The sequence below is a fragment of the Periplaneta americana genome, chromosome 16, assembly GCF_040183065.1.
Source record: "Periplaneta americana isolate PAMFEO1 chromosome 16, P.americana_PAMFEO1_priV1, whole genome shotgun sequence".
NCBI lineage: Eukaryota > Metazoa > Arthropoda > Insecta > Blattodea > Blattidae > Periplaneta > Periplaneta americana.
The window spans coordinates 36,590,959-36,617,897 of record NC_091132.1 but is presented as its reverse complement, the minus strand read 5'-3'; positions in this window follow the sequence as shown (position 1 = coordinate 36,617,897).

The window sequence follows — 26,939 nt, the reverse complement described above, 5'->3', positions numbered from 1 at the left end:
AAATGTTTTTTTTTTTGTTTTCATTTTTAAACCTTCTGCTATTACAGTGTGCGTTACAGAATCTGGATTATGTGGCTTTGTTACTATTCCATGACCTGGACGAAGGACGAGAGAAGTGGATCTTAGTAAAATATGTAGCGATTTGCATGTACCGAGTTTTTTTACAAGCATTGTGTTAGTCGTTTTATAAAAATACAAAACAGGTACGTCACACGAAACTGTACTTCCTTTGACGCTATAAAACCTTCGCGTCTGTCATTCTATTAGATAACCCCACGGTTGCATTTAGTTGTCACATTAATTTTTTTTTTGTTCTGTTTAGTAACTGGCCATGATTGCTTTGCAGCTAACCTACACAAACTATATATTTATGAATTACCGAAATCTGTCATCTGCAATACTGAGGATTCTATCATAAACAGAGATGACCTGCAGAGATATCCTGTCTTGAACGTAGGTAAAGGAATTTAAATGAGAACCAATATTGTATTGGGGTGCGAGAAAACGAATGGAGAAAATCCAATTGCCTGAGCATTAGATACTATGAAACTCCTAGTGTTGCTACTCGTACTACTACATTAATGTATTTTAATCCACACCTGTGGAGTAACGGTTAGTGTGTCTAGCCGCGAAACCAGGTGGCCCGGGTTCGATTCCCGGTCGGGGCAATTTACCTGGTTGAGGTTTTTTCCAGGTTTTCCCTCAACCCAATATGAGCAAATGCTGGGTAACTTTCGGTGTCCCAAATTGATGTATACACTCTTTGAAGTAAGTGTATACTAAGCAACGAAATTAGATAGAAATACGATTTTCGCGGTTTATGATTCGAAGGCAATGGAAAGCATGGAAACATGTTCATATGTTTATAAACAAACATGGCGGTGCAATTATCGTTCGATGAACGTAAGTGGATACTGAAATGTTATTGGAAAGTGGAGAATGTTGTTGAAGTTCAGCGACGTTGGAGGGTTGAATTTGGAACACAACCACCAACAAGGTTAACTATCACAAGAATCCGAGAAAAGTTTGAAGTCGACGGAACGGTGCAAGATGTGTTGAAGGGCGGTGCGGAAGAAAGAGAAGTTCTACCGATATCGAGACTGTTGATGCAGTCATGCAGGCTTTTGCACAATCCCCAAAGAAGTCAATGAGGCAATGTTCTCGTGAGATTGATATCAGAAAATCCAGTGTTCATCGAATTTTGTGAGCTCAAAAATGGAAACCTTACATTCCGAGACTCGTCCACGCACTAAATGAGGACGATCCAAATAGGCGACTGGAATTTTATGAGTAGTTCTTGAACATGTGTGAGGAAGTGCTTCGGAGTTCCCGCCTCGATCTCCGGACTTAACCCTTCCAGACTTCTACCTAGGGGAGCGCTAAAGGACAAAACCATAAACACTGGAGGAAGTGAGAGTTCAGATTGAAGATGCCTGTAATGATATTCCATTAGTAACAATCCAGCTGGTATGTCGCTCTGTTGTACGTCGTTATTGGGATTGTACAGTGACGGAAGGGAGACATTTTGAACACGGGCTTAAGGAATACAAAACCGCAAAAATCGTACTTCTGTCTCATCTCGTTGCTGAGAAATCTGCAGTGATTGGGAAAAGTGACATAAGTCAGTTTTCACAAACCTTTTTTGATAATTTATTGACAACTTACACTGGTTTATGTCGATTTGATTTTTTTCTGTATGAATTATTGTAATGGGAGGAATACCTATGTATTTTTTTCCAAGCGAGAAGATGTTCCGTAAGATGTCAATAAATTATCAAAAAAGGTTTGTGGAAACTGACTTGTGCCACTTTTCCCGAGCACTACAGAAATAGTGTTTCAAAATGTATATACATCAATTTGGGACACTCTGTAGAGTGGACGAATTTGTTATCCCTTGTTTAGTGCTGATTAACTACATAGGCTTACAGTATGGATATTTCTCTTCGGTACCTTTGATGTAGCAGGATTGATTTCAATGACCCTCAAACCAGTTTGAGCGTGAGATTCTGCTTTCTCCCAGGAGTTGGCACTGACATCACACCAGCTAGCAGTCGACACAGCGGAAATATAACACATACAATTAATACATCTAGGTATATTATGTACTCAAAATAAATTGGACCGATGGAATAATAAATCCGTCATTAACTGTAATGTCTAGACTCTAGAGTTACTTTATAATGAGAGTTGAGACGTTGACCCCAACAACAATTAAAATATGTAATAATTTGATAGCGCTGAAAATGGAAAAACCAAACTCCTATGAGAAGTAAAACCATATACTTATATTATATTGTATACAAATATTAGGCCTAAACGAATTTGATACATAATTTTATCTTCTTCTTCTTCTTATTATTATTATTATTATTATTATTATTATTATTATTATTATTATTATTATTATTATTATTCAATTCAAGGGATAGGCATAGCCTATGCCTGTTCCGGCTTCATAGTGTATACGTCCAACGCTTCCTAGGTCTTCCCGGATTCTTCTCCCCCCTTGGTCTATAATTCATCATTCTTGTTGGGATTCTTTCTGGTGTCATTCATTTGACATGTTCTGCCCACTGATCTCTATAATTCTTAATTTTTTCTTTTAGGGAAAAGATCATCAATTCTTCTCTTATTTTATCATTTCTAATTTTATCCGATATAGTACACCCCTTGACTGACCTTAGAAACTTCATTTATGCGGCCTGTAATTTTTTACTGTCAGCCGCAGTCATCGTCCAGGTTTCTGATCCAAATATAGCGAATATGGTACTGCCATTACTTTATAAAATTTAATTTGTGTTTCTTTTCTTGCTTTATTTTTCAAATTTCTGTTTGTTGTACCACATAGCTGCTTAAATATGGGGAGACATAATTTTATAATGTATTATATTATTTTATAATATAATTTATTATATATAAAATATAAAAAAAATATTATAACAACTAGTTTGTCACTGAGAAATAAGGAAAAGCTGTTAACTTGAATTTATTTGAAGCAAAGCGTTACTGGATTATGCAATAAGGTAGGCGATGTTTGGATCCTGTGTCTCAACTCTTATATTCAATTATTATTTTAGCGTGTGCTCGATTACACTAACCTCTAGCTCTTGAAAGTGGAACTAAACGCCGGCGCACAGAGAAACAAAACACAGGAAAATTCGATCAGTATCCATTCTATATAATCCCTATTCGCTGGGCCTACAGTCTGTTCACAACGCCTTCATAGTGAGTAGAAATAAATTCCAGCAGATCGGTAAAAACTGTTTTCCTATTAGCTGATTGTAACAGGACGCCGTGATCAATAATGGGATCTGTATAGTAGAAGTCGTGCTGAATCTAAAGGACAAAAGTGTCAGCACCGTCTGTGTCAGACTTCAAATTCTTCCATGGGATCAAAAACTGGACTCTCATAAGCTTAAATAAAGAAGAAGCTTGGGGAATTCATGTCAGTTCCATAAACAGTACATTTGCTATTCCGTTTAGTAGACGTTCTTAAATGCAAAGAGCTGGAACTACCGATGCCTCGTTGTTCAAGTCGCGAGAGACAAGCTCCTGTGAGGGAAAATTGAACACATGTTTGCAAGTTTTAATTCAGTTTACCCTAGAGATGTGTGCACTGTATGATTTAGCTTAGAGTTTAGACGCAGTGCTGACTGCTGACCCTTGACATATAACTAATCCGCTACGCAAGATTTAAAACTTGATAACCGCGAAAATTATTAAAGAGGGTTTAACAACAGGAGAAGCAACAAGAACAGACCCAGCAACTTAAACGAAGAACGTTAATTTTGTGAGAAATTAGCTTTCATAATGACTATGTTTTGAAAATTTTCGGGTTTTAAACGTATACAGTGAAACCTCTCCTTATGGACACCCCCAAGATACGGACACTCCTCATATACGGACAGATTTTTATGTACCAACTGAAATAATATAGAAATAATGATAAATTTAACTCTCGTTTACGGACACTCTCAGACACGGACAGGGACAGCTATTTCACAGTCCTAAAGCTTGCTTTACCTCCTGACTACGGACAGAACTTGGGATTTCAAAACCTAATGTGTTACAAAAATGGAAAATCTAGTTCAGAAATTCCTTAATATGAAAGAAGACAATAAGGGTCTCGTAGGCTACCACTAGCCCAACCGGCTACCCCTTGTTAGCTGTAAGCAGGTGGATAAACAAAGTCATTAAATTTAGCCTGTCTGATAGGTCAAAGGTTTCCGCGATCGTGAAATAGTATTCGACACATGATAGGGTTAGTAAGATTATTGTCTTCACTGCAATCAATTCTGTTTCGAGAGACATGGCACCTGAACGTAAAGGTTAAGTTGTAAACTGTGACTTAAATTACAGTACTGCATAACTGTAGACTTAAAATATAATTACATGGCACAGTACTCTATCTTCCTTTTTCGGTCTTATCTACTGTAGATCAAAGTTGTAAAGAATTTACTGTAGTATACTGTATTTAGAATTAAACTACAGTAATACATTTCATTTAAAGCGTGAAGGGAAACATAATGCATATTATAAATTTATGTTAGATTGGCGAGCCTCCCTCCCAATAAAGGACACCTCCGAGATGCAGACAGATTGTTACGTCCCTTCGATGTCCATAAATGAGAGGTTTCAGTGTATTAAGATTTAATTTCTTCGACGTATCGGACGTATTTATGGATTTCATCGTCTTGAGCCGTTTATGCTTAATTGTCATGAATAGTAGACTTTGTGTTTCGATCCTTTCGGGCCGTGAGCTTGAGGATGAAGCTTGCAAATCGTTCCAAATCATTGCAGAAAGCAGATTTCAACATCTTGTTGAAAACTATAGTACAGCAGTGTCAGAGTTGTAAGCTCCGAAACCGGTTGTGGTGCTAGAGACGTCCAGTCGGAGCGTGAACTTGCTTATGTCTGTGGAAGCACCGGAGCTCGCAACGAGTTATAGTGGAGCGCTCCGCTCCGTTTAGGCTGTCTGACAACGCTGCTATAGTACAAGACACAAGACTGCAGGCTTGAAGTTCTACCGGTTCCCCTCTCTGCTCTACACCCCTCGCCCGGGGGTGTTGTCACATTATGCGTCATGTCTAGATATAAAATAGTTTTGTACAATTTTCAGTCTATCACTTATCTAAGTGCGAAAGCAGAAATAAAATTGTTACATGAATATTATATATTATATTATGTATCACGAATATTTTCGACTTTTCATATAAGTCATCTTCAGGTGATATAGTAAGCCGACAAATACAATTGAACATAGGTGAAAGTAGTACAGTGATAAAACATATAAGTAATTTAAACCATGCATGCTCACTCTAAAGTAAAGAGTGGTTATGAGTTATAGCATCATACATAGTGTTGGATTAAAACAATCAGATAAAATAAACAATCAAATGAATAAGGCTACAATAGGAATAATTATTTGTTGTATCAAATCTAGCAATTTGTATGCCAGTTTTTAAAAATTAAATTAATTATGAGATAGCTGCATATTTCTATGCATTTATTTTGTGAGATATGCTGCTAGTTTACTTTATTAATATTTTGTAATAAAATATAAAAAATAACATTTTTAACATTGCAAAAAAAATTGAAAATGAATAAATGAGATATTTCGCAAAGTGAATGCATAGAAATGTTGTTTCTCTATGTCTTGTAAAAAAGAAGTCTTTCAAATTGAAATCTTCTACTAAACTGGGGTTTGAAAATATAATCTAAAAATTAGTGCTGTCGATCGATCAAAATATTTAAGCGATTAACTAGTTGAATTTAATCGATTAATCGAGTTTTGATCGAGTTGAAAAATGTTTTAATATATTGTATTACACCATTATTGTTAAATTTAACTTGTGTTTGGTGATAAGCATAAATATTAAATGTTGTATATCTTTATATATTGTATCGTTATATTACAAAACAACTATTTGAATTAATAACATATTTATTATGAGGCTTATAATTTATTCTGTCGATTTCTCCGGAATTTTTTTAGACAAACATAAATTACAAAAAGTATGAAAACTCGCCTAGTTAATACTGCTACATCCATGATTTGAATGCATTCACATACTCCGAATTAAGAACCGCTCTACGTTTAGTAACAATGTTTCCTGCATCACTAAACACGAAAAAAAAAAAAAAAAACTTTTTTCTGTCAAGCACTTCTCCACGATTGTTTAATTTAAATCCAAACGTTTCACCTAGTTTACCTCTAAAATTCTCATATGACATAATGGAGTATACGCCTTTCAGAGACCACAGAAAACTGATTTTTTTTTTCTTTATCAAACTAAACACACAACCGTCATATACAAACTCAGTACATAAACTGCAAGCACCTGCAAAAGTACAGCGATCTAAACAGAAGACTGGCCCCTATTATAATCCGAATTACCAGATTTTAGAAAAAGAAGAAGATAGTTACGTTCTCACTTGCACACAGTGTAGACATGGCTATTTTATAAGGAATGAGGAAGACGAATCCCAGAAAAGTATGTATTTGATATGTAGGAAGACGAGCTGACAACAAGGTGGAAGTTTTCTTGGAAAACCATAAAACTTAATAAGGGTTTCTCATTGTTTTTCAACTTTTAATAGAGGTAGACTAGGTCAGTGTCATCATACCTCCATCTCTTTCTGAAGTGTTTGTGCAAAGGTTTTCTCTACGCTACCTGGTTTACAGTTAAAAATAACAGTACTATTGTGCTTTTAAGTAAGCAATTTCCGAGAGAGAAATATTGTCGGAATTTTTAGTATGAGTTTGTATTAACAAAATAATTAATATCAACTACAACCGATTAATTTTAATAGACTCGATTAATGGATTAAATATTTTTGATCGATTACGGTAATCTTACAACAGGAATTGATCGATTAATCGATTAAATCCCACAACACTACTAAAAATAATATAAAAAATAAAAAATCAGAAGTCAGAAACATTTGGGAGTTCAAAATTTGGATTTTGCTAGACCTTTACTTAATAGACGTGCTCTCAAAATTTAGTTGAAAACAAATTATTAGGAAAAAAGTTGTCATTTTTAGTGGAGTGTCCCCTTAAGGATGGTTCATTGACTACATTGTGATAATATTTAATAAGTAGAATATGGTCACCGGCCTAAATTCTGCAAAATTGCATAGAGCGTCCTCGAAAATCGAGTATGATTCTCAAGAGGTCCGTGTCACTCAAAAGGCTGGGAACTGCTGGCTTACAGCATCGTCCCGTTAAGCATACAAGGAAATAATTTATTACGGTTGTATGAACACTTTTTGTAAAATTAAATTAAAATTAATATAATCAATTAAAACCCAGACATGTTTCGGAGGAATGCTCCTCCATCTTCAGTGGCCGCGTATCGTGGCTTAAAGGAGACTGAAGTCTCCTTTAAGCCACGATACGCGGTCGAACATCTGTACCAGCGTCGTGGTATTGCCACTGAAGATTGAGGAGCATTCCTCCGAAACATGTTTGGTTTTTAACTGATTATATTAATTTTAATTTAATTTTACAAAAAGTGTTCATACAACTGTAATAAATTATTTACTTGTATGCTTAATATCTCATTTATGGACACTGTTGAATTTGGCCTTACTCGTGTAAATTCAATCGTCCCGTTATTTTATCTTTACACCTGATATTTCAGAATAAATTTGCGTCTGCATTAATTTTCTTCAACTAGCCTTCTTGTCAGGAATATGGAGTATTACTGAAGACTTATAAACCCAAGAAAGGGGATATATAGAAGAAGCTCCTGGGATCTACTTCTGTTGATCGCACCGTATTATTCGCGTAATGTAGCTTCGTTTCTTTGGCTCTAAAGGCCTCCTCCATTCAGTGTGTTTTCTCTCCCTTCAGTGCAGGCTGAATCAGTAGTGTTCAGCCTCTCCCACGTCGTCTGCCGTCCACACCTCATGCATATTCAAGAAGGGAAGAAGGAGGAAACCCAGACTAGAAAAAAATAGACTTGCAGAAAAGAAAACGAAGCTATAACACTGAAAATAAAGCCACGCCGGAAAGAAAGACGAGCATGAGAAGAAGAGATACTCGTATCTGGATGGAGGCAGATTGGAGGAGAAATGTTTAAAGTGAAATAATAATAAGAAAAAAGTACAGAAGGAAACGAGCATACGCGGTACAAACATTACAAAAATAAGTGAAATCTGGCGTCAGAGCTGTGTAAACCATTTTTCCCCTCCAGTATTTTCTGAGCTTGGATGTTTTATTCATAGCTTATCATTGTTTTCCTTGAAATGATGAAACCTGTAAATGTTACGGTCAGGGGTTATTCAAACTGACGTAGAGATTTATACGGCTAGCATGGTGAGTTTCCACACGATTAAATTCTAGCTGGAAGTCTATCGAGCTTCTGTCATTTTGCATGAGTGTTTTAAACTGAAAGATAGTTTATTTTAGACACATTTATGAGTAGTATTTAGCTTCATATAGAGAACTCTTTGTTTCCACATATTTGTCAATCTTAAGCTTTAATTTTCAGGGCATTTCTGTTTTACTGAGCTTTCGTTCGTTTTTCTTCTCTTTTTAATTAACTTGATTGAACGATTTGCTTGAAATTTCTGTGAAAATATTATTTATGATAATCCTTATATTATTATCATAATGATATAAACAGTGAAGCGTTAAAAAATCTAGTGTGATATTTATTCAGTGTACTTTTACAGTAGTTAAGCATTGTAATCGTGAAGATTATAGAATATACCGTGAATTTAAATTCGATGTATCTTGCAGTTACAAGATTTTAATTGTTGTTTAGTCAACTGTCCGAAGACAGGTCTGACCCTTACAAATGATACCAACATAGCACCATTTATGAGGAAACTAAGTCGAGATATAATGAGGTAGGGTGGCCAGTTTCTTACCTTCTATTGCATACATCACCGATTAGCTATATATTACACTAATCAGACTTCAGATATATATACAAGCAATTATTGTTCTTCCTCTGACACATATCGTCAAGTGAGATGTACTGCCTAATAATGAAGAATGGAAAGTTTTGTTAGATGTCAAAATGCTAACAGATATTCTTATTGCACTTGGTATTATTCAAAACGATATAGGCCTACTCTTCAATTTCGTTTCCTTTGTGAGAACTGGCTTACCTAACAAGTAAAAATTAATTCAGAAGAGACGTTGCACAATATTATGTTGAAACTATCCTCGGAAATTTCTTCAGAGTAAATAAATACTGTAAAAAACAAGTAACCTACAATGACGTAACTGCCAATATAAACTCTCTACTTGTCTTTATCTAAGACAAGCCAAATGCTTCACACTGTACATTACACTAAAGGCAGATAGCAAACTATATCAATGTGATTGGTGAATGAAGAATACTAACTTAAAGACAGAATGTCTTCATTTTGTGTATGCATGTGTAGCCTTGTAAAATGTGAAATGTGTGGAAGTTTTCTTAATCCTAGAATTTTGCTGTAAATAAATGTTGAATCTTATATTAGTTACATTCTTTAATAAAAAAAAGTCTATTTTTATAGAGTCTAAATAAAGGAGTTTAAGAGCCTATTTTAAGCTCCTAAAATGTCACTTTTTACGGCCAAAAATTCCGTTCTCTACTGATCATCTACTGATCAGGAGTCATCCTGTAACCACAATTTTTGTGATATACTTGTAATACAAAATGAGTATGGGAAAGGAAGATAAAGTGGAAACTGTTCTTGAAATATAATTTGTAATATTAAGAGGAGAAGAACTATGTGAGAAACCCTCATCCTCCAATTTTGTACCCTGAATTAGAGGAAGAATTATTGCTGTAGTAGCGGAATGATCTAATAAGAATAAAAGTAGGCCTATGTGAAATGTAGGTCCCCTGCTGTGCTGCGTGACCTACACCATCGGCCCGTCATGCAGGCGGTCCGGAATCGTGTCTGGGTCATGCTTTGGACCTTTCATTGAAAAATCCATAGTAACACTTCTGGGGGACAAGGTCGCAGGTAGAACTATTCCCGTCCCTTTAATATAGCCGTCGGCTTACCTTCAGATTTGAACCTATGTGCGAGCGAGAGCTTGTCATACATTTTATTGTAATATATGTATTAAGTTTTTTAAGATGTGTGTCAGTTGTCATGGAGCCAAGACTGTTTCTGAAATAAAGGTATTAATTTTTAATTTCTTTCTTCAAATAATATCGTTTTGTTGTGTTACTCGAGCCCAATGTCCCAGCAAAGTCAGGTCCGCATTAAATCGCGCCGAGATACCAACTAATATATTATTATTATTATTATTATTATTATTATTTCCAGAACCATGTTGATTACATTTGCAAGCATTCCTTAAGAATGCTAGGAATAATAAGATCAATAACTTATTCTTTTTCTACACCAGACTCCCTGTTGATATTATACTTGTGCTACATGGGTAGGATGAAAAGTAATGGCAACAGTTCGATATTTCTGACATGGCTTTATTCACAGGGGTACAACATTTACGTACCTTCTATATAGTCGCCCCCCCCTTATTTATTACCTTTTGCCAAATGTTTGGAAGGCGTCGTACACCATCAGCGCGTCCATCTTTGTTGATGTTCCGTATTAACCGCCCTAAAGCACGGATAAGTTCATCTCTGGCATTGTACCGAGTCCCTCGTAGTGGTTCTTTCACTTTGGTGTGAAGATCGTAATCGCATGGATCATATCGGGTGAGTACGGTGGATGTTCCAGTAGTCCGCGTTTTCCGTCTACCTTGGAGGTACAGCGTGGTGCAGTATTACCCCATCAATGTCATACGCCACAATGAACATCACCTTCACAGCACTTTGTGTAAGGCGCACTTTCTTCGGACGAGGAGAACCGGGATGCTTCCATTCATTTGATTGGCGTTTCAAGTTTGGTTCATACGAGCGAGTCCAGGTTTCGTCCATAGCGACGATTCATCCAAGAAAGTCGTCACCTTCCCTTTGGTACCGGTGCAACAAGGCCTTCCCGGAACGCTTTAACCCATCGTGCAACTGTGCGATATGGCAACGCTGCATCGCCACATGCTTCACGCAGTACCTGAAAACATTCTTGTGCACTATGACCTCGTGCCATTTCAATTTTGATCCAGGAACGTTGCTCTAGTTTTGTAAGGAAGGTCTTAGGGCGCTCGCACTATCCTTATGAAAGTGAACGTTCTACACACTGCAGTAGATTGATGGAGTACTGTCGCCGCTGGCTACACTAACTCATCTAACAGTCCTTGTTCATGTCCACACAGCTGGCAGCTCTCGAACGCACCATCGTCACGTGACAGCAGTGTTGCCATTACTTTTTATCCAACCTATGTATATATTAATGAGATGGAAACTTGAATATGCATCCTTAGTGGAACTCTCTTACAACTACTGAGTCGGCCAAATTGGAAAATAATCAAAGACAATTTATATCCTTGTGTGCATATATAGATTTTTACCAACTTGCTCTGATATTAGCTATGAGGTGAATACTTTATATGTAAAGCTTATATGCTAGAAGGCGTGAATATGATTACATATTCTTTTGTAAGGTAATCAAGAGTGACATTATTCGTGAATCTTTGATAAATAATGTCTGCTTTTGTATTCCTACTAAAGAATTTAGAGTTCAGAAAATTTTCTATACCTACTAGAAATTCTAAATCTCTTTCTCCGGTCTCTAGATGCATAAAAATGCCAATATGCATGGTTGTGATTTCGATCCATTTAATGTGGTATAGTAGTGACTAATTGTTAAGTGATTTAAATTGTATTATATACTCTGTAAATTTTGGGCACTTTATTTTTCCATAGTAATTCAACCTATATGTTAGTTTTATTATATGTTTTGTTTTGATTAACGTTACTAGTAGTTAACCTTGATCATTTTAATCTTTATTATTATTATTATTATTATTATTATTATTATTATATCTGTTTTTAAACTGTAACTCTATTATAACATTTATGTTATTTCTTATTGTACTAATGTGGTGGACTATGATTGGCCAGCGGCTGTTGGCCAGCACATAGATGTCAAGTAATAATTAAATTATTATTATTATTATTATTATTATTATTATTATTATTATTATTATTATATCCGTTTTTAAGCTGTAACTCTATTATAACATTTATGTTATTTCTTATGGTACTAATGTGGTGGACTATAATTGGCCAACGGCTGTTGGCCAGCACATAGATGTCAAGTAATAATTAAATTATTATTATTATTATTATTACTGGTTATTATTATTATTATTATTATTATTATTATTATTATTATTGGTGGTGGTGGTGGTGGTGGTGGTAGTAAAACTGCCTACTGAAGGATACACTGGAAGGAATGATAAAAGGGAGAGAAGTTCGCGGTAGAAATTTTCTGATGATGGACGACATTAAGGTTTATGAATCATATTCGAAGACTACGAGGAAGGCAGAAAATAGGAAGGATTAGAGAATACTGGATTTGCAATGAAAGGCCTGTCCTTGGGTAGAAAAGTATGAATGAAGAATGAATAATAATAATAATATTATTATAATATAATAATAATAATAATAATAATAATTATTATTATTATTATTGGCGAAGTATATGATTATGTCTCGTGACGAGAATATTGTACGAAATGGAAATATAAAAATCGGAAATTTATCCTTTGAAGAGGTGGAAAAATTGAAATATCTGGGAACAACAGTAACAAATATAAATGATACTCGGGAGGAAATTAAACACAGAATAAATATGGGAAATGCCTGTTATTATTCGGTTGAGAAGCTTTTATCATTCAGTCTGTTGTCAAAAAATCTGAAAGTTAGAATTTATAAAACAGTTATATTACCGGTTGTTCTATATGGTTGTGAAACTTGGACTCTCACTTTGAGAGAGGAACATAGGTTAAGGGTGTTTGAGAACAAGGTGCTTATGAAAATATTTGCGGCTAAGAGGGATGAAGTTAAAGGAGAATGGAGAAAGTTACACAACACAGAACTGAACTGCACGCATTGTATTCTTCTCCTGACATAATTAGGAACATTAAATCCAGACGTTTAAGATGGGCAGGGCATGTAGCACGTATGGGCGAATCCAGAAATGCATATAGAGTGTTAGTTGGGAGGCCAGAGGGAAAAAGATCTATAGGGAGGCCGAGACGTAGATGGGAAGATAATATTAAAATGGATTTGAGGGAGGTGGGATATGATGATAGAGAATGGATTAATCTTGCTCAGGATAGGGACCAATGGCGGGCTTATGTGAGGGCGGGAATGAACCTCCTGGTTCCTTAAAAGCCAGTAAGTAAGTAAGTAAGTATTATTATTATTATTATTATTATTATTATAGTATTGTTTGGAATTACAACGGAGAATGTAGACATACTGTAGGTGAAATGAATGTATCTGCACGAAACATCTCCAAACGTGCCCTTTGTTCACATTAAATATTGAAATATTAATCTGTCCTTCCATCGTGAAAGATAGGCTAAAAGTAATTTGTTAAAGATATGTCACTGATTCCCCACGCTGTAGGCTAAAATTAATTTTTTAAAGATACGTCACTGATTCCCCACGCAAACTAAAATATTTATTTATCGTGCATACTTCTTCAAGGGGTTTTTGAAGAACTCTGTCAAAGTTATATTGAACTTATAATAATATATGACGACAGTGTTACGTCAAATTATTTACGAGTATTTTTTAATATCATAGTAAGGAGGAAAGCTTCTTCATAAGAACTTCTTGGAGGAGAAAATGAAGTTAGTATTATCCGCTGCGACGTCAGCGTCATTTCTTATTACGAGCTTGTCTTCCATCGCTTATCAGCTGTCGCCTGATTGAACCTAGCGTCGTGCTTTGTTATGTCTCTCAACAACGATGTACGCCTCCCTTCAGAGTTCAGGATGCTGCTGGTGGGGTTTAACAAATAAAGTAGCTCGGCACTATGAACAAACAATGAAATTCTTCCTTACAGTTAGTTGTTTGCTTATACTTTATGCAAATTATAAAAGCGTTCCTAGAAATAAGTTTTCTGTAACTTAAGAGTGCAGATGAGTGAAATTTTGGTATTTTTTCGGGGGAAAACTACGTTTCCTATTCTTTTTTTTTTTTTTTTTGTAAAAAACTACTAAGTGACCTTTCATTTATATGTAGGCCAAATTTTATCATCAGTAATCTCACTAGAGGTTTTGATTTTATCGATAAATCTGCGAGTGGAACACGAGCAGATTTATCTAGATAAAATCAAAACTCTAGTGGGATTTAATTAACTATTACTCGATTAGAAGAAAGTATATAAAGATTAGAAGTAACGAAGTACTCCTATACAATAAAATATTAATTGACTTACGAAAATACAAAACTGTCTTCAAATTTGTACCATCTCAACATTATAAATATTACGCTAGTGATGGCAGTAGTGTGTTATGTAACTGTTTTCTTTTTATCAGTTATTCAGTTGTGCCAACTATGGAATCTTCGTTGAACTATGTGGGCGGTTACTGGTCAAGAAGGCTTTGTTGATTCAGTGTCATTTTTATTAAAACAGTTGCATTCCACTTCAATTATCCCGATCCCAGTAATCAACGTCACTTGACAGATGATTTTCTACCCAAATCTTAGTATTAAACACTCTCTGATACGTGACTATTCATAATATCATATAGCAGAAGCTATAACATAACCTAAATAATATAAACGAGTGTTAGAAAAGATTTAATTAGGGATGATGAAATAAACAAGAAACATTTTAATTAACGATGATGAATTAAAAAATAAACATGAATAATTTTAAAAGAAACAATTATTGAAAGTAGATACAATTTTCAAATTTGAATGTTTTAGTGGTTGGTGGTTCACTTGATGTTATATTGGACGTGTGCGTAAAAGAAGTGAACTCGGTGATGTAAATGGTGTATCCCTGAACTTATTCAGGATTTCCGAATGGTGCTCTTCATTTATTTGTGAATAGGGTTTTAGGGAAGTTGCACAGCTATGACCAGTGATCTTTATTAATTCTTGTTCTTGAATGCCAATGTGAGTCATATTTGAAAGTGCTGTGCATCGACTGGAGTGGTTTGTAAGTTTTTGTTTTTTGACGTCCACACCAGTGCAGTTTGAAATGTTGGCAAACAAAGAAACAAATGCTAGGGTAGTGATAAAAATAAACAAATGCTAGGGACGCGATAAAATTAAACAAATGCTAGGGACGCGATAAAATTGTGCGATAAGCAGCCATGATTGGTTGAAAGACGTTCTTTCGTACCGTTTTATTGGTCAAAAGTAGTGTGACGTAGTAAAAGTGTAATAGTCAACAGTAATCTCACTAGAGGTTTCGATCGAGTGGAACACGACCAGATTTATCTCGAAATTCACTTGAATGTAATTCAGTATGTGTTTCATACTAACAGAACAGAAAAATGCATGTGTACGCAGTATATTAAACGAATGATTGTTATTGAAAACTTGCACAATGAGAAATTCCATTATAAATGTTTTCGCTAACCCTTTTAATTGTAAACTGATGAATTGTTTTTGTTTGATTTATTATGATAATACGCTACGTGGAATATTAGTTTCCATTGTGTACTGCTATTCTGGGCGTAAAATTAAATTATAACGACAGTAAAAAAAGAAATGTAAGTCTACATTTTGTGGAGGGTTGATCACATCTCGTTCCATAATATATACCGTAAAATATGAGTGTAGGAAAACGTTGGAGATGGTGTACTCCGCAGTTTTAATGGAATGGGTTTATAAGCATCAGCTATGTAAATAGCATATCGTTAAACCGAATAAACTAACTTTCTGTGCAGTACAGTTCGGAATAAGATTACCTTATTTGCATTGAATGTTTATGAAATAAACTACAGTTCCTAATGGTCGCTTTCTCGAACTCCTGGGGCTTATTTGTGGATACGTTTTCTGAATCCCGTTGTTTCATGTAATACAATTGTAATGCAGGATACATAGTAAGAAGAAATGTTTCATTTGTAAACATCCATTCAACTTAACGGTGCCTATGGGAGGATTTTTTTTTACTATTTCTGTGTCATTCTTTCCCAGACTGAACTGGACACCTCACACTTAAAAGTAGTAGGTATCTAAAATGTATATAGTGGAATCTTATGCAGGAAGCTTAGACGCGTTGGAATTATTGCAGATTCATTTGCTGTAAGTATTAACACGGGAGCTTTAAAACAGACTTTATTAAAGCATTGGAATGGATTACGAGTTTTGTAATGGCTTCACTGACAAGGCAGTGTTTGTCACTTTCCTCTTTAAGGTAATCGTTGTAATCACCTACAGCCTTTGGCTTCTTCTTCGAAGGATTTTTTTTACATCAAAAGGAATTCTACTCTAACCTTTCTTTTTTTAAATATAAAATACGTATTTACCCGCACCGTGCACAGTGATCCTGAAGTGAAAAGTCTTTGCCAAATTTGAAATTTTCTGCCATAAATTTAAACAAAATTGTTTATGAATTTCGTTTAATATAAAGAGTGAGTCAGGAGGAAAGGTACATGGTGTGAGGGGTGATAATATTTGTCATTCTGAACAAAAAAGTTTCTATGAACATAAGCCCTGTTCTTGACAGAATCTGACGTACAGCTGTTTGAAAATCACGGGCGTCAGTCTCATGTCCTTCATCAGCACTCATATGTGGATACAACCAAAACGACATCAGGTTGTAGTAGGATCAATGAAACGTATCCTGGGAGTTTGATCGGTCGCGGTGGAGTCATTTCTTGGCCACCGAGGTCACCCGACATTACTACATTGGATTACTGTGCGTGGATTTCACTTAAGACTGAAGTCTGTAAGCTCAAAGTGGAAACTTCTCGCTCGCATTTTACATGCTTTGCTCAAGTAAAGGAATATCCGAATCAGCTCACATCAGCAACTGTCTACAATAACTGCAAAGTGTATTGAAGTTGACGGTGGAGTTTTGAACATGTTCTGTAAAGAATAGTACACAACTAAACAGAACATAAGGTAACAATGTTTTAATTTACTATCACTTGCACTTTTCCCGTTCCTCATTGTTTCGATTAGTTTTCTCCGAAATCGTTAAGAACAGGACATGTGTTCATATAAACTATTTTGTTCAGAATCACCAATATTACCACCCATGTACCTTTCCTCCTGACTCACCCAGTATCTGTTGTGTTTGATCTGAATTTAACTCCAAAATGGTCTTTTCCTGCTATCTACACTTACCGGTAGGCTATTTAGAAGCTATGGAAAAGCATGAGCTTCTGCATATAATTGAACAGTGTCCTAATCTATGTTATTTTCATTCACAGTTGTATGTAAACTAGAATTCTGATTTTTAATGGATAAGTGAAAATAAAAATGCTTGTATCTCAAAACAGCTTTTTAGGAATTATCATGTTCTAACTAAACACCATAAACATAATTGAAGAAATGTATCCTCATATTTGTCTCTAACGTCGTTTTTACTTTTATTTTTAGCATTCGAACCGAGGAACTTATAATTTGTACGATTTTTATGTGGAAAAATAAATTTTCTCAATTCGCCAATAAATTACAATTTTGAATTATAATATAGAAGTATGACTTTTTGGACTTCGTTTATAATTTTAACCTTAACGTATAATTTTTTCTGTGACTTTTTCATTTATAAATAGCTGTAAATTATTCATATGTAGTATTTTAAATGTATATAGACGTACAACATTTTGAGGATGAGATAGGATCACGTTTGTTATGACGAAATATTTCTGGAAACACTCGCAGTTCGATCAATAGAGGAACTCTTGCTGATCTTAGCGAATTTGGAGCGTAGATGAATTTATTTGCAGGCCTATAAACCCCTGGATAACATCAATCGTCCGTCACTTCCCTTTATCACACAGTCGTGTTTATATCAGATCTATGGCTGAATGAGTTCGTTTTAGATGGGAGAAAAGTTACTAATTTTGTCTAAATTTACTTTTGTCTAAATGCCCTTATAAGGAGTAGTTTTCCTTAACGAGCGAAAAGGAAGACAGAAAATAGGAAAGATTGGAGGAAGCTATGTTTGCAGGGAAAGACCTGCCCTTGGGCAGAACACTAAATGAATGAAATGAAATTCATATAGAGTAGGTCATGAAAATAATCAAACGCTCAAAATATGATAAAAGGACCTGAAACAAAAAAATTGTTAATTTCTGTGCTAAAATATTATTTAATATATTTAGATACTAACAACTCGGACGTAGTGACCATGTGCGTAGAGTAATCTTACCTGTGTTTCATGTCGGGACAGTGAATTCTGAAATATAATAATTATGTTAATGCCTTTTCGACTCCGTTTCTAGTGAATTTACTGCTATATCGTGCAGAGGAGCGCTTTCACGATTATTTAAATTTTCTCGGAAATGACACTAGGAATATTTTATACTATCATGTAATTTGTCGAGGATTGTGGTGGCCTCGATGCACATATTCTATATTTTTGGATAATTGACTCAGAAGTTACACTGCAAGAAAACATTGTAGGAGAAAAGTTGTAAGCAGCTAGGAATACAAACACCTGTAATCTGAAGCTTCGTTTACAATATTACGGGTGTTTAACAAGTAAATTCCAGAAAAATGTCGAAATAAGAATGTTTTCTGCGTCAAATGCTTTATTCCCTGCACTTCGTAGGCGTCGTGAGAAAGTGGAGTCTTGAGAGGACCGAAATTAGTTCTTGCCTTGGTCGAGTAGCAACTTTACTGACACGATAGTATTGCTGGTTGTCGCCCCAGTAAGGAACTCAGTTTGTGTAATTATTGTAATTTCCCTTGCGTCTGCGTGTCGACGACAGTTGCAGGCACAGTTTGTGAACTAACGCGTAATGAAAAAGGTAATTTCCATAAATAATTTAACCGGTGATAAAGGATGCACCTGTGCCGGTTTCATGAATGTAGAAATGAGACATTCAAGAGTTATCAGTAATGACGGACCATTTTTTTTTTTAGAGTAATGGACATCGTAGTCCTGTATTATATAGTCATCAATGTCGTCATCAGTCTTGCACGAATAGTCTTATGTTATATTCATGTATATGACAGGACACTGAATATTAAACATATTTCCGCGACTTTGTGTTTTATTTCATATTTTCTTATTATTTAATTTTTTTCCTAATTAAAGTTAATAGTTACTGTATGACTCTTCTTTTTGTATTTACAAGATTTAATTGTTTTAAATTGATTTCTTTTAGTCTTCGTAGATTTATTTTATTTTGTTGGGTTATTTTACGACGCTGTATCAACATCTCAGGTTATTTAGCGTCTGAATGAAATGAAAGTGATAATGCCGGTGAAATGAGTCCGTGGTCCAGCACCGAAAGTTACCCAGCATTTGCTCGTATTGGATTGACGGAAAACCCCGGAAAAAAACCTCAACCAGGTAACTTTCCCCGACCGGGATTCGAACCCGGGCCACCTGATTTCGCGGCCTATTTTCCTTGCGTTACTCCACAGTTGTGGACGTCTTCGTAAATGTTTGCATCTAGCCTATTGAATTGATTCCCAAACAAGAACAATGCTCTTTCGGGATCCAATGTATTTTAATGTGATATTTTTATTTAAATTATTATTATTATTATTATTATTATTATTATTATTATTATTATTATTATTATTATTATTATTATACGTTCAGAAACATGAACTGTCATTGTTTTATAACATTTTAAAACTGTTTCTGTTTTGACATTCTTTAACAATGTGCGTTTATATTATACCAATTTATTTCAGGTATTTACAAATTTTATTTTCAACATCTGTGAAGAAAATGTGAAATAAATGACAGGCTAAATAATCAAAATCATTAACTTGCTCTAAAATTTTATTATCAATATTAACATTTTTGTTCTAACTGAACTTCTCCCTTTAAATCCTAATATTTTTATTATGTTTTTAGTCAACTGTCCGAAGACAGTTCTGAACCTCACAAGTGATACCAAGAAGGCACCACTTATGAAACAACTAGGCCAGGAGATAATGGGGTAGGGTGGCCAGTTCCTTTTCCCCTCCATTACATACATCGCCGACTAGCTACATATTATACTGATCAGACTTCAGATGCATACAAACAACTGTTCTTCCTCTGACACATATTGTCAAGTGAGATATACTGCCTGATAATAGATGTACAGTAGTGGCAAAAAAAACCAGACCGACCCTTGTAGCTCATTTCAGAGCCTTGTTTACTCCAGAGCACGATAGACTGGTAACTAAGACTTTCGTGGTTCGAATCCTGCCTGGGAAGGAAACTTTGTTCCTTATTCAAATTTATTCCCATTACTTTTCGATTGCAAGCGATATTTTACTACTTAATTAACTTATTATTCCCAAAACATGAATTTTACCAGCTTATTTTCTAGTGGCTTTCGAAATGGGCTACGTCAGCAGTCGAAACTACTGTACAACAATTTCAATAGATTACTCGCTATCTTGTGAATGCCGGCGTAGCATGCGCAATGGCTCATTTCGGGGACTTTGATTATTCCGTCGGTCCGGTTTTTTTGCCACTACTGTACATATCGGCTAGGATCTCAACCAGGGGATAAATTTTTATTATTATGAAATATATTTTAAAATTACAATCTTTTATAGTTTTTCTTAGTAAAAATATAGCTCTCTGTAAAGGTCATCACTAACTGGTTATATACAAATGGGATATTATTTGTGTTTATGTTAATGGATTTCATTTAAGTGTAACTTTTGAATAATATTTGAAGAACATAAAAATTAACGGTGATATAATTCGTGCATAATACAGGAACTTAATTTTTGTGGGACACGTCAAGCTTACAATGACAACGTATGTGCCACACTCATTCATACACTTATATTTTGTCATTTTTATACACCGCGGATCGTATGACATTCCCGTTATACCAGTTCCATACAGAATGTTTGATAGAGCAAGTAACCTACATTTTGTGCTGACGTACGGCAGAAAGGAGTTGATGATTATGACACCAATGTACATATTACACCGCGATATCAACATAGACTGTACTGCGTTGTAGACTACTGTGAAACATAAACTATGTATTTATTTTCTCAGAACCGCATGAATTAATGATGGGATGCCATAACTGTGACTCGCACGTCCTAGTCATGCAGAAGGAAACGGTTACAATTATGTGACAATGGATTGTTTGATATGTTTCTTATTATTAGAAGCTGTACATGAACATGTTGCGTACTTGCGAGACAGTTACACATATGTAATATGAATTAGAGGGGCAGAATGTGAATCATTATTTGGTATTTGGAGAATTCAGAGAAAGACTATCAGTAACCAAGCGAGTAGAGCAATAAGTTAATATTAGGAGATTCATTATTCCGAAATTAAAAGACGAAGAAACTAAGCAATACAGTGTTACTATAAATGATCTTTCCAATTACAAACTTGAATAACTATCGTAAGGAGACACTTAGAAACATGATATTGGTATCAATGGAAAGAGAAACTCAAATATTTTTTGTTATCCATTCGGTTAAATCACATGTGCTGCTATTAAATCAGCAAAAATTAGAAAACATGAAATTGGTATCAACAGAAACAGAAACTCCAACAATTTTTTAAAAATTTCACTGGAAAACATGAAGCATGAAACAGAAAGAGAAACATTTGGTTCACAATCGTAAGTAGACTAAGTCACATGTGCTCAATGTGAGCTCCTTTTGTCACACGACACACATCAAGTTTGTAGTCAATTTCCTGCCATACACGTTGTAGCATTGGCCTCTGTGATACGGACACGAAGATCCTCAATGGTAGGTGGTAATGGTGGCTGATACACTTGTTGTTTTATAAAACCCCACAGAAAAAAATCAAGGAGTGAGGTCGGGGGAACGTGGAGGCCAATGCAAACATAAATCCTCACGACTAGCACGTCCAATCCATCTCCTTGGAAGTCGTGTATTCATTTCGTTTTTGACATCTAACTGGTAATGGGGTGGTGCTCCACCCTGCTGAAAAATGATACCGATGTCCTGTTCCAGTTGTGGAAGAAGCCATAACTGTAACATGTCTAGGTACGAATTATCTGTGACTGTCGCCTCGACAAAAAAGAAAGCGCCATACACCTTTTCACGGCTGACAACAGACTGGGATATGTGAAAATCTAGCACACAAAATGCCCTCCTGTCTTCTCCTGTCTTCGTTTGCAGCCATTTTTCTGTTATATCGTCTCCTAGCAACGAAATTAATAAATATGCGACAGATTCACTAACATAACAAAAATATTTGAGTTTCTCTTTCCATTGATACCAATATCATGTTTCTAAGTGTCTCCTAACGATAGTTATTCAAGTTTGTAATCGGTAAGAACATTTATAGTAACACTGTACTTTCAGGTCGAAATTTCAAATAGGTTTGTCACTTAGGAAGTTCCGACGTAGTTGAGAGGGTAGATATTAATAACCTGTGGGAAAATATCATAGACAATATCAAAATTGCAGCTGAGCAGAGCATAGGCTATTATGAATCTAAGATGGTTTGATGAAGATTGTTGCATAGTAGTAGAAAGAAGGAAGCAGGCAAAATTGAAATTCTTACAGTCCAGCTGAATAGAGATAATTATTTCAGTGAAAGACGGGAAGCAAGTCGTACACTTAAGAACAAAAAGAGAGATTATTTGAAAGAAAAACTAAATGAGATAGAAACAAATAGTAAGAATAAAAACATTAGATATTTATATAACGACGTAAAGGAATTTAAGAAATGGTATCAGGCAAGGACAAACGCGATCAAGGATGAGAATGGTGACTTGCTTGCACCCTCATTCCATCCTGAACAGATGGAAAAACTATTTTGGGCAACTACTAAATGTACAAGTGACAAAAAAAAACCGCACCAACGGAATAATCGAAGTCCCCGAAATGAGCCACTGCGCATGCCACTCCCGCATTCACAAGATAGCGAGCAATCTATTGAAATTGTTGTAGTTTCGACTGCTGACGTAGCCCATTTCGAAAGCCATTGGGAAATAAGCTGATAAAATTCATGTTCTGGGAATAATAATTTAATTAAGTGTACTAAATATTGCTGCAATCGAAAAGTATTGGGAATAAATTCAAATAAGGATCAAAATAAAGTTTTCTTCCCAGGTGAATTCGAACCACTAAAGTCTTAGTTACCAGTCTATCGTGCTCTGGAGTAAACAAGGCTCTGAAATCAGCTACAAGGGTCGGTCCGGTTTTTTTTTTTTTCTTCCACTTCTGTACATGTGCCTAATGGAAGAGATCGTGACGATATTAAAATACAAACCGCTGAGCTATTTATACCCGAACCCATACTTTCTGAAGTTGAAGTTGCGATAGAAAATCTGAAAAAGTTCAGTCTCCAGGTATCGATCAAATTCCAGTAGAATTAATACAAGAGGGTGGAAGTGCATTATCTAGTGAAATTTATAGGCTTGTACTTGCTATTTGGGAAAAGGAAATAGTGCCAGAATAATGGAAGGATTCCATAATGTACCTATCTTTTAGAAGGGGGAAAAGACTATAGTAACTTTGGAGGAATGTCACTTTTGTTGACCTCGTACAAAAAGTTGTCCAATATTCTTTTGATAAGATTAACTCCTTATGTAGATAAAATTATTGGGATCATCAATGCGTTTTTAGGCGTACTAATCGACTATTGATCAGATTTTTGTGTTCGACTGATATTGGAGAAGAAATGGCAGTATAAGGGCACAGTACATCAGTTATTTATAGATTTCAAAAAGGCATATGACTCGGTTAAGAGAGAAGTTTTATATAATATTCTTATTGAATTTTGGTATTTCCAAGAAACTAGTCCGACTAATTAAAATGTTTCTCAGTGAAACGTACAAATGTTAACAATGTCATTTTATTTTGTGAGATTGATGTTTGCGACATCGAGCGTAATATTTAAAAATACAGTACAGTAATATTAAAAAATATGCATATTTCTTAGTTATCAACGGGATACGTCGGAAGATTTAAATTTATTTTTTTTGTCTTGCTATTGACGCTGAAAAAAATCTCTTTACTGTCAGACGTGCATACAGTTACACCAAAAATTACAAGATCACAGATTCGATATTGATTGGTACCAACTAAACTATCGATATTATTTTTAAGTAGATTATTTTACGATCCCGTATCAACATCTCAGGTTATTTAGCGTCTGACTGGAATGAAGGTGATAATGCCAGTGAAATGAGTCCGGGATCCAGCACAGATAGTTAGCCAGCATTTGCTCATATTGGGTTGAGGGAAAACCCCGGAAAAACCTCAACCAGGCAACTTGCTCCGACCGGGATTCGAACTCGGGACAGACGCGCTAGCCGTTACTCCACAGGTGTGGACACTATCGATCTTAATGTCAGTTTATTTCTAAATATTATTATTGTTATTATTAGGTTATATTAACAAATTGACGATCATGATTAATAAAGAAATATGCGGGAGAATGAAGATATCAGTGCGACAGCCGTGAAGATCTAAAAAAAAAAATCAGTTCCAATACGGAAGTTCCCGGAAGATATTGGAGAGTTGGTCACCCTGTCACACGGAGTCAACCGAAATCTTCCGAAGGGGACTTTGCGTATGTCTACCGGTCAGTGTTTCCAAGAATGAAGAACTTTTTTTTTTTTTTTATACTTCATTGAGCTTGAGTGAATGAATTCAGTTTATATAGATATTCATTGGTTGAATTTAATCTATATAGAATTTCAGTGGCTGAATTTCATGTGTATACAGAGAACGTCAATGGCTCAATTTCATGTATATACATATACTCTATATTGATTTAGTTTAGTTCACCTTTAATTCACTAGTATGTATACATAAAAATTACAAAACGAGTTCATCTACAACACTAATACCTGGGTATATAGTACCGTCGAGTGAAATAGGTTTACCCATATTAGATAGGCCTGCATAATAAATATATGTTAAAATTATTCAAGTATCTGCCGTGAAAGAAATTAACTTCTCTCAAAAGTACAGTTAATTGCTGATAGAGTTATTACAACAGTAGCACAAAGTTGGTTTGATATTGTATATTTTAATGTTAGTAGTGCTCTAAATTCCGAAAGTCGTTCTCCTTAAATTCTTTCCTTCCGTTAAAATATTTTCGTCATTTGTCTTGCGTGCTACAGTCCATGTAGTTGGGGTGCAGAGTTAGATGACAAATGTCTCTATTTGGGTACCTAACGATTTACGATTATGGTACTGGTCTGAAAAGAGAGAGAGAGAGAGCGACGGCATCATGTGACAGGAACAGACGATAGCTATTAGCTACCTGATTTATTATCGGAAGTGGGGAATGCATTGATTGGCATGGAGAGACTTGCTAACATGGGTTTCAAGACCATGAGCAATGGCGTAGTGGTACCGCCGTTGCTTTGTCATTACTGCTGTTTAACGATGCGTTTAATTTCCTCCAGAACTAATTGACTTCTGTAACACCAAGCGAATAAGGGATATGTCAGCAAGACCGATAGTATAGATTCAGCGTCGTGCTTGATGCAGATCTTCAACCGTCGCTGGCGTTTTCTTGTCACATTTTGCAGAGCCGTATTTTCATTTTAAACTTATTTATTTATTTAAAAATCTTCTTCCACATACAGAGACTTCCTATAGATAAAGAATAGCAATAAAATAGAGTGCAGCATACTGGGATGTTCAATAGAAAGAGTAGATGAAAAAAATGAATCTGTGTGCTAGTATACATCTAAGTGATGTCATAAAATACAAACCAAAAATATTAAAGTTTAAGAACCAATATTTGGAAGTCCCATGTCCTATACAGCATTCGAAGTTTACAAGTATATAAAGACCACAGAATTTCGTATTAATTTCGAAAAAAAAATCTTAAAAATATTATATTTTCGCGTTTTATCGTTAATTAGTTGTAAGATTATCTGTAGTAATGTCACGAGAGGTCTGAGATTTATCTGGGAAATCTCAGACCTCGAGTGGCATTTATTAGGACTATTTCGTGAATAAAATAAAAATATAAATTATATATCCGTAAAATTCGACCACAAAATATTAATAATTGTTTATTAACGAATACTTAACCTATTCAGACATTGTGAAGTTGAAATACTCGTAGATGAATATCGATTACTGCAATAAAGAAATTCGATGTTATTATTCAGTAATGCCAATTGCGAAAAGCGAAATACAGGTTTAACAATGTTAATTACATGTACTGAACTTTTCTCTTGTTATTATAACATAAATACATTTTCATTATCTGCTGAAATCATAATTTAACAGTAACAGTGGGGACAGCTATATACCAATGCTTATGTATTCACAGCGAGACATGTTGCTACACAGTGAAGCCATCTCTGTATAGATAGGCCTAATTAAAACACGAATTTTACTACGCCATACAGAAGGCAGTTTGATCAAAGACCTTATTATTACTATGCAAGGTCTTTGGATTTGATATGCGATGATGTTACATAAATTTGAACATCTAACTTTCTATTAATTGTTTCATTTCATTCACAAAATACAAATTTTATAGGCTACTTATAGGTTGTGTTACCTGTGGGAGCAGGACCAATGTTAGCTGTGTCTTATTTCGACCGTTACAATCAGTGCTACACGAAAGCATTTTTTATAGCTAGACAAACGCATTCTCGCTGTAGTGTGTAACGGAACTAAAGCTGCATCTACACAGTTCAATATTCCAATCGCGTATGCGTGCAATCTGGGAAGAATATTGAAAGAATCAAGTTTAAAAGGTGCGTTCAATTAAGATGCATGAGGATTGCGCCGTTTTGAACGTCGTCTTCACTGCGTAAATATATTAATTAATATTAAATATCAATCTTGCATTCATTGCTTTAAAGTTGAAAGAAAAGTTTAACCGTGTAGTTGCATTTTAATGCATTCATGATCATCAATTCACGGGGAAATAGTTGGCGACAACGACTAAACAAAAGAACGACCATGCGATAAATTGATAGCGATAAATCT